The sequence below is a fragment of the Camellia sinensis genome, chromosome 11, assembly GCF_055761805.1.
Source record: "Camellia sinensis isolate YWXY chromosome 11, ASM5576180v1, whole genome shotgun sequence".
NCBI lineage: Eukaryota > Viridiplantae > Streptophyta > Magnoliopsida > Ericales > Theaceae > Camellia > Camellia sinensis.
The window spans coordinates 33,113,148-33,124,924 of NC_138971.1; the positions used below are offsets into that span (position 1 = coordinate 33,113,148).

General features: G+C 38.2%; 1 pseudogene across 1 annotated transcript; it reads right to left on the reverse strand.

The window, feature by feature from the left end:
- Positions 1–1,894: 1,894 nt before the first annotated feature.
- LOC145801901 (protein FAR1-RELATED SEQUENCE 3 pseudogene) lies at positions 1,895–4,044 on the reverse strand (annotated as a pseudogene). Its single transcript, XR_014343723.1, has one exon. The product of XR_014343723.1 is annotated as a protein FAR1-RELATED SEQUENCE 3 pseudogene (transcript).
- Between the last annotated feature and the right edge of the window lie 7,733 nt (positions 4,045–11,777).

Here is an 11,777-nt window from a genome sequence, read left to right on the forward strand (position 1 = left end):
CCATTGTGTCTGTTTAATGAAATTTTGTGATTTGTTGATCAATTTTCTTTATTTTTCAAATCATATAAGTATCAATTTGCCTACAACAAGGGCGATACACAACTAGTATAATATTTCCAAAATACAGAATAATCATTCAATTCACATGTGCCTTAACCCTTGTAACAATTTAATTTATTTTTGATATATCAAAAGTCATAGTTCAACAATAAAAACAAATTTCTTCTGACAGAACTTGAACTTTGTACAAAAGTTGGTTCATAGGTCTCATGAGAGCATTTATTTTTTGTTGTCAAATTTCAAATTCCCCAACTCTCAAGAGAGGCTTCTTGATGACAAAGTAACCATATAAATATAGGGGAGATTTACCAATAAATCCCAAAATGTAAACTTATGAACCAATTGGTCCCATTTTTATTCTAGTAAACCATTTAGTCCTGAAAAATTCTGAGAGACGTAATTACCCTCATTTAGACACAACTCATCTCTCTCGGCATTCTCCTTCTCTTACATGGAGACCCAGCCACACACATCTTCTCTCTCTAGCAGACACAAGACACCATGCACACAAAACACCATTAACACACACACCCAGCAGCCACACTCATACACACAACACACAGACACACACACACAGAGCACACACCAAACCCAGCTCTCTCTTCTCTCTCTAAGACACACCCAACGCATAACGCGCACACACTGATACACGCACACATACACACTGATGACTTCAACACACACCCACACCCACACACACACACACTGATACACACACACAACACACACACACACACTGATGGCTTCAACACACACCCACACCCACACACACTGATACACGCACACACACACACTGATGGCTTCAACACACACCCACACCCACACACACTGATACACACACACAACACACACAACGCACACAGTACACATGGCACAGACAGTACACAACACACACACACACACATTTCCCTCCGCCGAGCACCGCCACGGCGGCGTTCTGGCCACCATCTCCGCCACCAAACACCCCAAAGCCCATACGTCCGCAGCCGCCTCCTGCTGTCCAGCCACCACTGTCTCCGGCGGCATATACATCGGTGTACCTCTCAACTCAAAACCCACGATCTTCTCTCCCGATTTCTTCGCCAAACCAAAATCGGCGATCTTCGCGACATCGTTTTGACATAGAAGAACGTTTTGAAGCTTCAGATCACAATGAACAAACCCATTCTCGTGAATACATTGAAGGCTCTGACTCTTGGATATTTCTAAATTCACTGTTCCGAAGCTTCCATGGCCGAGTAAATCGCCTCGAACCCACTCCATGGGAGCGAAAATCAGATTGAATTCTGGGTTTTGCTTTGCCTTGCCTTGCCTTGCGGTCTCAATCTGTCACAACTAACTCTGTTTTGGGGATTGGTATATATACATATATATATATATATATATATAAGATCTTGATATTGGTGGCGAAAAACATAACAATAATGGGTAAAATCGTCCACACAGTTACACTAAATATGGAAAATAGGATCAGCAAAAAACAAACTTCCCCACTGATAGGACTTATCCGAACAAAAGAATAAAGTTGGGACTAATTGGTTTAATAGTTTGTGAAATGGGATTTATTGGTAAATTTTCCTAAATATAGTCTCATTAACAATGAAAAGTGTTTTATCATTAATTATTCTTTCCACGAGATCGAATGTGTAATTTTAGAGCTTGAAAAGAAATCTTTAGCTTTAATAACTTCTTATATTATTCTTTATCTAGAAAAGAATTATGTGTCCTCTCTCTCTCAAAATCAAACTTGAGCAAGTTTTGCATGGAATTGAATTAATTGATTCCTTACCCCAGTGAGTTTTTCAAGTGATAAGTACATATAAATCCCATGGGATTTGATTAAATTTTCTTAAAATTATCTTCTTTAACAGAAATTGAAGAACATAAAAGTTACACTACTAGAAAACAAACAGATTATGCTAAACATCAACTACACAATACATCAATTAAATATATTCTTAATCAAAATTATTCAATCAATTGAACCAATGAGGAGAGCAGAGGAGAAGACAGGCGAGGAGACCAAATGAGAGTAGAGGAAAGCTATATCTGGATGCCGGAGGGAGAACCGGTGAGGAAGTCGAAGCCGCTACTGCTACAGACAATTTGTGAGGGTAACGAGAGCGAGAGACTGTTAAATGTGTTATTTCAGTTGTCTCAGAAAAGTTTATGCAGCTATACAACTCCCCATAGAAAGAAGGGTGAGCAAGATATACATGAGCCAACTTTTCTTGGCCTTCTCTCAAGATGTGCCACTTGCAAATGCAGTGGCGTGTTTCTGGAAACACCCGAGTAACTGAAGCCTGAATGGCTCTATCTTGATCAGTGGTTATAGAAACGGGGGGACGATCATTCATTGCAGACAGCCATGTCCTAAATAGCCAAGTGAAGGAAGACTCTGACTCATCCAAAAGTAATGCACAACCAAACAAAACCATCTAACCAGGATTATTTACACCAGTGAAAGGAGCAAAGGGAACCAGAAATTGATTTGGTCTATACATAGTGTCAAAAATAACAGCATCACTGAAGTGACTATAAGCCGTCCTTGATCTTGCATCAGCCCAAAAAACATCAGTCATGCGAAAAACATTAGTCATGCGACTGTCATCATCAAGTTGTATTGCATAATAGAAACCAGGATTTTCAGCCTGCATCTTCTTGAAATAGTTGAGGAGATTCTGGGCGACTTTCCCAAGGGTTCTCTTTTTGATACAGGGTTGACCATAATTTACAGGGCCAAAACTCCTAGCTGGGCAATTTGTGTCTACAGGGGAGGCACCCCTCAGTCTACGGTTAGGATCATAAGATACATGATTTCCATCCATGGAGACAAAAACATCACTTGGGGCCTCAAATGTTTCAACTACATTCTTTGTAGCCCCAGCAAAATGCCTCCGAGGTCAAAGGTAATGAACCTTGCTAATACTTGTAGAATGGTTATGATCCTCCACAAATTTCGTCACAACCCAACTGTCTTGATCCTTTCTCTCTATCCTAAGCATAGCATTGCAGCTTTCAACATTCTTCCTTTTAAAAATCTCTCTGGAACATGCAAAATCCCAAGTAATGATTGGCCCATCAAGCTTGTTACGGCTGTACTGACCAACATTGGTACTAAAACCCACATGCCTGGCATATGCAGCGTATAAAGTCTTGGCAGCTTCTTCAGATTCAAACTCCATACCAACATATGGTTTTGTATATTCATTATCGTCCTGATTGAGAGCCTCTCTGTCAAAAGAGATTCCAGCTCTACCCAGTTTTTCACCCGTATTAGTTGAAATATTTGCTCTCCCATTGTTTTCTCTCTTACCCCCCATCAACTTCAACAACTTCAACATCCATTCCTGATGACCGAATAATATCAAAACATGTCTTTATTTTCAGTAAGAAATCGGAAACGAGTTTCGTCTGGGTTTTGGGGTTGTTCTGCAAAGCGAGAGGGAGATTTTTCTCAACTCGGTTGAACTTCGATCAATGAAATTGGATCTCTTCCTAACTCTAAACCATCCCGACTGAAAACAAATTCACAGAGCCCAGAAGATTTAGACACTGAGGGCTTCGATTCGCATCCAATTGCCAAAACCACAACTGAAATAACACATTTAACAAAGACAGATTGTGATGCACGAGCGAGAGGAAAGAAGAGGGGAGGGTTAACTGGTGTTGTTGCCACCGCGAGAGAGAGAGAGTGATGATCGACAGGGCGCGAGAAAGAGAAAGTGAGATTAGGGCAGAAGATTGAAGGTTTTTTTTTATCCTAAAGAGAATACAGAAAGTTTGGGAAAAGCGGGAAAGAGGGAGCGACAGGGTGTGGGGGGAGTCCGATCATCTGCTAAACAAAGAAAAAACAGAGGCAAGAATGGAACAGAACACCTTGCTTCGCCGCTGCCTCTGCCGCTGCCGCGTCGTCCGATCATATATCTCCTCTTCGTCTCTCTATTTGTAAGGTGGTTGGGTTCTGGTCTCTCAAACATTTGAGATGTGAGAGAACAAAAGAAGGGGAAATGAAAAAAAAAGTACACAAAATAAAAAAATATAAAAAAGTCAAAACGACGTCATTTTGTTTAAAGCGTCGTCGTTTTGGAGGTACTGTAGAGAGTGCCACAGATAAACATAGCAGAGGAGCTAGACTCGTGTGGAGGTAGAAGGTGGGCACGAATTTAGGGACTAGGATTTGCCACGGTGTTAAGGACTGTCACGAATGAATGAGCAAAAATAAAATATTTTTCAACCATTAATAAAGATTGTTGCATAAAAAAAAAAGAAAAATATTGAAAAACTTTTTTTGTGACAATTAAATAACTGTCACATATAATCTTACTTTTTACCACAGTTGTGAATTTTTTGTAGCAAAAAAAAAAATTAATTTTGTCACGACTTTATTTGCCGTCGCAAAAAACAAGTTTTTGCGATGATTTTAAACTGTCGCAAAAAGGTTCCGCTTCTTATACCCCTTTTTCTAGTAGTGTTTTAAAAAAAAACACAAAAAAAGGGACTCCTTGCCCAGACTCCCATGTTATTTATGACCCCCTTAAACAATCTTTCCAAGATTTCCACAAATTCCAAGAATTCATACATCCATGAAAACAAAGATAAACATTACCATTCAAATAATTGAACTATTTTGAAAACATAACCTTCATACTTCCGAAGAAAATCTCAAAATCTTTCAATTTCATGAATCTCAAGTCAAAAGACATCTCATTCTCATATTTCAATCATAAATTTAAAGAATTGAAGGTTAATTCCATTTGAGCATATCATTGTTCAATTTCACAAACTAGGGTTTTTATCAAATTTGGGGCTTTTGCCATTCCATGATGTAAAATGTTACTTTTCAACTAAAGTTTTCATAATCTACAAACATTAATATAGATTTTGAGAAAATATATAAGGAATTCCATGTTTGAAATCAAAACCCACTTCTTTGTAAACTCAAACATCCATCACAAAATCAATGTCACAATAATACCAATAAACATCCTCAAAGTAAAGAGATACCAAGTTAAAAGTAATCATACCTCCAAGATGAGAGTAGAGAAGCTCGATCAAAGAGATCTCTTCAAAAAATCCATAATCCAATCAGTTAAAAATGTTGATCTTCACTTGTTCTTCATCTTAAATACATGATCTATGGTGGATTGTTGGTGAAAAATGGATGAAATCAAGGTTTTGAGGGTTAGGGTTTCGGGTATGGAGTAGAGGGGGAGAAGAGAGGAAGAAAAAATGAAGAATTTGGGCCAAAAACTCACTTTATAGTGCCTGATATCGACCTGATTGCTCGAGCAAACAAAGCCTGGCCATAGCGGTGAAAAGAAGCTCCTAGAATCTCTGAAATTCACGTAGCTCACTCGAGCACAACTTCCTTCGCTCGAGCGAACTTGCTTCCAACACAGATATTCAAATTTCAAACGAGCATAACTCTCTTGTCCGAACTCCGTTTTAGGTCGTTCTTGTGTCCAAATAAAAGCCCCAAAAACACAATTTCCAATGGTTCTAGTCTCACATCGAAATTCAAAGTATGGAAAGAGAAAAGGGCAAAAGAGTGAAGACTACTCAGTGGACAATTATCTAAATCAATGTTTTTGGTCTAATCTTACTTTACCATCATGATACTCCCTCAAACAATATTCCAAAATGAATCAAAGAGACTCCAAATACAATAAATAGAGTGTCAAAAGCAAACCCACTAGTCCAATAAGTACAAGTTGAAAAACCTAAGTGATTCGTGATTTGGACCAGAATTAATTGCAACAATTTCCAAATGATTAAAACTAACAAACTAAATGAACTAACACGTATGAAAATGATTTAGATTGTTGTTTCAACAATAATAAATCGACACAATCGATTTTATATGGAAAAATCACAATTGGAGCACCTTCAATTGTGATAAAAAAAACCTCAGGCGAAACGTCACTAATCAATCTACTATGAAAGAAAGAAAGAGTACAAATTTACCAAAACAAATTACTCAAAACCAATCAATTTGTCTTCAACAATCTGTATCTCTTTCACCACCACCTTCGTCTTAGAATTGATCATCTTGATGTTGAATCCACAACATCCATGTCGAGTCAACGACTACGCACATCTTCAAACTCCTTCGAATACTCCACGCTTGAATCTCCGGATTGCACCAAAGAAGAACACTTTGTGTTGATCAAATCGAATTGGCAACCCTATGATTTAACTCTCTTGATTCATGAATAAGCACCCGTAGAAATCAAAGGAAAAACTAGCAAAAACCTCCAGAAGAAAACCCTAAAGCCGAAAAGGCGAATCTAGAAGTCGTACCTTAGAACTGAAGCAAACTGAAAATTTATAGCAGTTGGATTCCTGATCTTCGCTCGAGTGTAGGAATGGCCACTTGAGCAGTGCCACTAAAATGCGTGTTCCAAACTAGGGTCCACACTCGAGCGTTAGAACTTACGCTCGAGCGTAAAAGCCCACCTCTTAGTATTTTTATAGACAAACAAAACTACTGAGAGTATGAAAACTCTGCCGAGCGTAGCTTTCCCCGCTCGAGCGAGAAGACCAAAAAACAAGGAAAAATACAACTCGATTAAACCAAGCTTGTTCATGGAATTGGCAACAAGTAGGGACCTAACACATGTGTTACAGTGCCATTAGTGTTTACATACCTTTTTTCTATTCTTTTTCAAATCCCCCAACCAAGCACAGTCTAACCGATTGGTTTCATGGAATTTTCTCAGAGGAATGCAAGTTAGTATTTGGGATTCTAAGCCAATGAGGAAATATATAAAAATATGCTAACTATTTTTTTGCTAAGTTTTACTTTTTTGTCAATTATAATTGAACTTTCTGATTAAAAAAAATTATCAATACACTTCAAGCCTCTTCCGCGCTATCTTGATCAGGCTTCATTACCCCCATTTTCTTAATCTTTTCCACTAGTTTCGTTCTGCCTTATTATTCTATGAATGATAGACCATGTGCATTGTGTTTTCAAAGGTGGGTGTTTAATGTGGTATTATTAGGATTGGGTGTTCAATTCTAAGAGTTGTTTTGTGAGGGTGGGTATTTCATTTTGATTTGCATCTATTATAGTAATTTTAATTGAGATTATAATTGTCATTAAAAAAGGGCACTCGATTGATAAATTCAAATTTGAATTGTTCTTCACCAAAGGTTTGGGCGCTCAAACACTTTGTCTAAAAGGACAAGTTCAAGAAAAATGTCAAAACTACCTATCATTATTTATTCAGATAATTTCACGCTATAGACACCCCATTTTTCACTGCCCATAAGACTTGGGCACCTCAGAACACTCAATGATGAAATGTTACGCTGTGCAATTATTCGAATCTTTAGCAAAAGAATTCAATTTTTAGCTTTTAATCCCAACCTTACACCCCATTTTGACCAAAAAAATTTTAGACCCTAAAATCTTTTTTTTAAAAATATTTTTCCAAATATTTCTATGATATTCTGAGGCTTGCATTTTGATTAAAATATTACACATTTCAGTAAACCGAGTAAAGACAGAGTGGAAATAAATGGAAGGGAGGTGAACTCTTTGAAAAATATTTAAAAACATCTTATTTATAAGTTTGGAGTTGAAGGAAATAGGAGGGGATGGAAGAAAACTAGTTGGAGAAAAGGTAGAGCATCAAACCGTTAAGAAAGAAATGAGCAACCTTCACTAAATTAGGCATATCTCTTTTTACACTTAGAGTTTAGATGTGAGGCCACACCAGTGGAAAGTAGACTTTTAGGGCTTTAATTTAGAATCAAGAATCACCTAAAACTGACTCCGAATGAGGGAAATGTACCCATTTGAAGTCAGGCTTAAAAGTAGTTTTTTTGGACTGGCATGCCACTTTTTGTGGCCGGCCATACAAGTCATTGGCCGGCCGTCCAAGTGTCCCGACAGGTAGATATTTACAGCCAGCTGTCCCCCCCTCCCATGTGCATGCCTTGCACAATTGTCTCTATATAGATGTTTCCGCTAGGAGAAGCTGTTTTTCTATAAATACAAGCACACCTCTTTGGATTTAGGTTAGAAAATTTTGCTAAGAGTCCAAAGCTTACCAAGCACTCTCCCTCTCTATCTTGCAATATATATACACTATACATACACTCCATAAACCAATATTTTAAGTCTTCTTGCTGAGATTATTGAGCTAAAATTTTAGCCCTTGAGAGTGCATACCTTGTGGTTTGTGAACAAAAGAGTCCTCTTCAAGAGGTATAACTTTTGCCATCTTTGCACTACTTCTTCCTTCTCTTTTGTTGTTGTTTTTGGATTGTTTTTGTAGGCTAAAACTTGTGATTTAAAAGCTACCAAGGGTAGAGGGGTTTAACCACCCTTCCATGAACCTTATTCCAAGCTTATATCCTTGTGTTTCCCACTTATTTCTCAACCTTTAGCTACTGATTTTCATAATTTTCAGAGGCTAAAACAGGTGATTTTAAGGTCCAAAAAGTATAGGGGAGGCTTGCTTACTAGTTTTGGTTCCATTCCATTTTGCTTACTTTTTTAGCTTTTTCTAAGTAATTTTCAACACTGTTTTTACTAATTGTGGGGCTGTGTTTAGAGTGTTTACTTAGTTTATGCTTTGAATATTATGCTTGTGTTGTTGTAAGTCCTCATAGGTTTGGTGGTTTAGGCTTTAGACACTAACCTATTTGAGTTGATAGCTTTTTATTCCATAATTTTCGTACATGTACTCACACTTGCAATAATCATCTTTGCAACCTTCCTCCTTTCTTGGTTTTCTTTGCTTAAGAGTTGCTTCAAACAATGGATGGTTGTTTAAGGCATGAGAAAGAGACCTTCCATGCTTAATAGTTTAATCTCTTCGGAGATTCATTACCAAGGCATTACATCTCTCTCATGCTAAAGACAACCTCTTGTTTGACACTTCTCTTCATTAGTGGACATAGCTATCACTTTGGACAAAAAAGACTAAAGAATGGAAAGGTAACAAAAAAGGCTAATGAAATGGAACTAAAAGTAGTGAAAGATAATAATATCAAGTCGGGTTCAATCGGGCGTTAATTGAATCTATTGTCTCTTGACTCATTGCGTACTCTGTAGTGACGTTCAATGTGTCAAGAAATGATGTCCACCACTTTCTTTGAGCGAACTCCATGATAAGAAAAGGGTATTGTTGGTCTTTTCTTTTTAGTTATTGATTTCTTGTCCTATCAGTTCATCGATCATCACGCAACAACCTTGCGACAATTGATGGTTCGTGAATCGAGTCTACTACTCCCTTGATCAGTTTCATGATAGGGAGAGGTAGGGAAGACAAACATTTCCTGGAAACACTCTGTTTTTGCTCTGTTTCCATTCTGTTGCAATAGGGCAGTACCAAATACCAATGGCCGGCCGGCCACCCGGCCGGCCACCTTTTGTTGAGCAGACGGTGGCGTTTTCCTTGCAAACAGAGTAGAAGCTGAGGCAAAAACAGAATCATTTTCTGACTACAAATAGAATCGAATCTGGCAGCAAAACAAATGAGTTTCCGGGGGAATATTCTCGGTTGCGCACTTGTGGCTCCTTGCCTCCCCATTTCATTAGTTTAGTACTTTAATACTAGTGTGTTGTAATTAATTAGTTAGCTTAATTCGAATTTGTAATAATTAGTTAATTAGGACATTCATTCGAACTCTTCCATGCGAGAGCAACACTTGTAATATTTGTATGTCTTCCAACCCTTATTTTTTCTCATTTTTATTTACTTGCTTATGATGACTGCATTCATATTTTGATTTCATATCATTACACTCCATTCTTGCATGCATCGAGTTCGATTCATCATTCTAAATAAATATTGTCATTTCTTACTTACTTGAATACGTGTGGTATCACATGTTTTGAGTTGAGCCATATGTCATGTTAAAAACCAAACCTTGTAGTTGCATTTTGTATATGTTGCATAAGTTACTTGCATAGTAGAGCATGCATTTTTCTAATGGTTTCATTTCTTTTGGCTTGCCTCGGTTGAGTACTAGGTGAGCGTTTCTTGCTTTAGTAGATTACATGTGTGTGGGTGTTTCCATATCAAGCATGTTTACCATGAGGCTAAGTACTTAGTTGATATACCTCTTGAATGTCGGTGGATGAATGATTTTTCGCTTAAGTTGGGATGATTTGATTAATGTACATATGAGCTCGCTTTTTCAAGTGGCACATATGCAAAACGCTTTTCAAAACAAACATGAAATCAAAGCGTTCCGAAGTAAGTGAAATAGTCTATACATGTGTAGTAAACGTTTAGAAATAATCAGAACAAGGGCATATACTGTATATAAGAATCACAGCATGATTAGTAGAGGCCGATCTTTGATTGGGTAACTGGGGTGCTCAATTCATGACTTTTTCCTCTAATACCTAAGTTACCAGGCCGAGACACTTTGGTTACGACAGACAAGTGGCCTTTGGCATGAGTCACGGGTTTCCTAAATTTCCTAAAAATATTTAGATGGCGACTCTGAAATCTGGCGATGTGGTCCATTTTTGGCATTTTGGATTAAAATTTGATTTTCTAAACATTTAGCGGATTTGAACTCATTTGTGTTCTTTCTGTTTCATATTGCACTTGTGAAACCAGATTCAGAACCATAGGAGTCCGAATTGTAGGGCTATCGTATCTGAGGAGACTAAATCCCTCCGAGGAATAACGAAAATCAAGCTACAGTTTTTGGCAACTCTGCTGGGGACTTAAAGAACTTGACTCAGACTTCATGATGTGACAATTTATTTATAGATATATGTTTTTTGCATTTGTATTTGCTTTGTTACTCGAAGTCACTGTGTTTTCCATCTGCTATTCCTGGACGACTTGCCGGAGGCTTGCCTAAAAAGCTTGCTAAAAGGCTGGCCGGTCGTGGGCTCTACCATCCCATGTTAGAAACACAACCCTCGGATCTAGATTACCTCCGTACCGCTTGATCCTCCTTTCATTTCTCGGTGTTAGGTGTGAGAAGTATATTCGGTAATCTTGCCAAGGTACGCTATTGACCAATTGGCCTACTGTATATAGTAAAGCCATAATGACTGTTCCAAACTAGGATAGGATGCTCACCCGTATGCAAGATTGTGTGAAACTACTTGCTTGAAGTAGTGAAACCCTAGATCACGCCAAAGCTAGGATAGGGTAACCCTACCCCCCTCATAGGGGTGTTTTGGCTCTCTTTACCTAATATGTGCTTTATAAAGAAACTGTACAGGAACACTTATATCAGTGGCACGGTTGATATCAGTTTATGGGACAAAATTCAGTAGGGAGTATAGTCATTCTATTGAAAATTTAGGCTGAGGTGATGTCTGCTTTCTCTTTTGCTAGGTAGTCCTGGAACCATAGCCTTAGAAGGCTCTGATATCCCTTGGGTACTTTGAACTCATGCTAATAGACTTTGTAAGGTCAAGGACTTAGTTCAAGGATAGCCGATGTTTGCTTCCCTTTCACCAGTTGCAAAGCGAAGAAAGGTCAAGCAGGGCTCACCAATTCCATTGTTTCAGCAATCACCCCTTTGATCACTTATACTCAGCTCACCCTAAGAACAATCACCTACTTCTGGAATGGCTCAGTATCCATCATCAGATCTGGAGAAATTACTAATTCGTCTATAGCAATCAGTTGACTCGCTCCAACATGACATAGCCCAGCAAACTAAGGCCACTAATAGGTTGCAACAACAACAACAGCAGCCGGCTACGGCTTCTACTTTACATATAC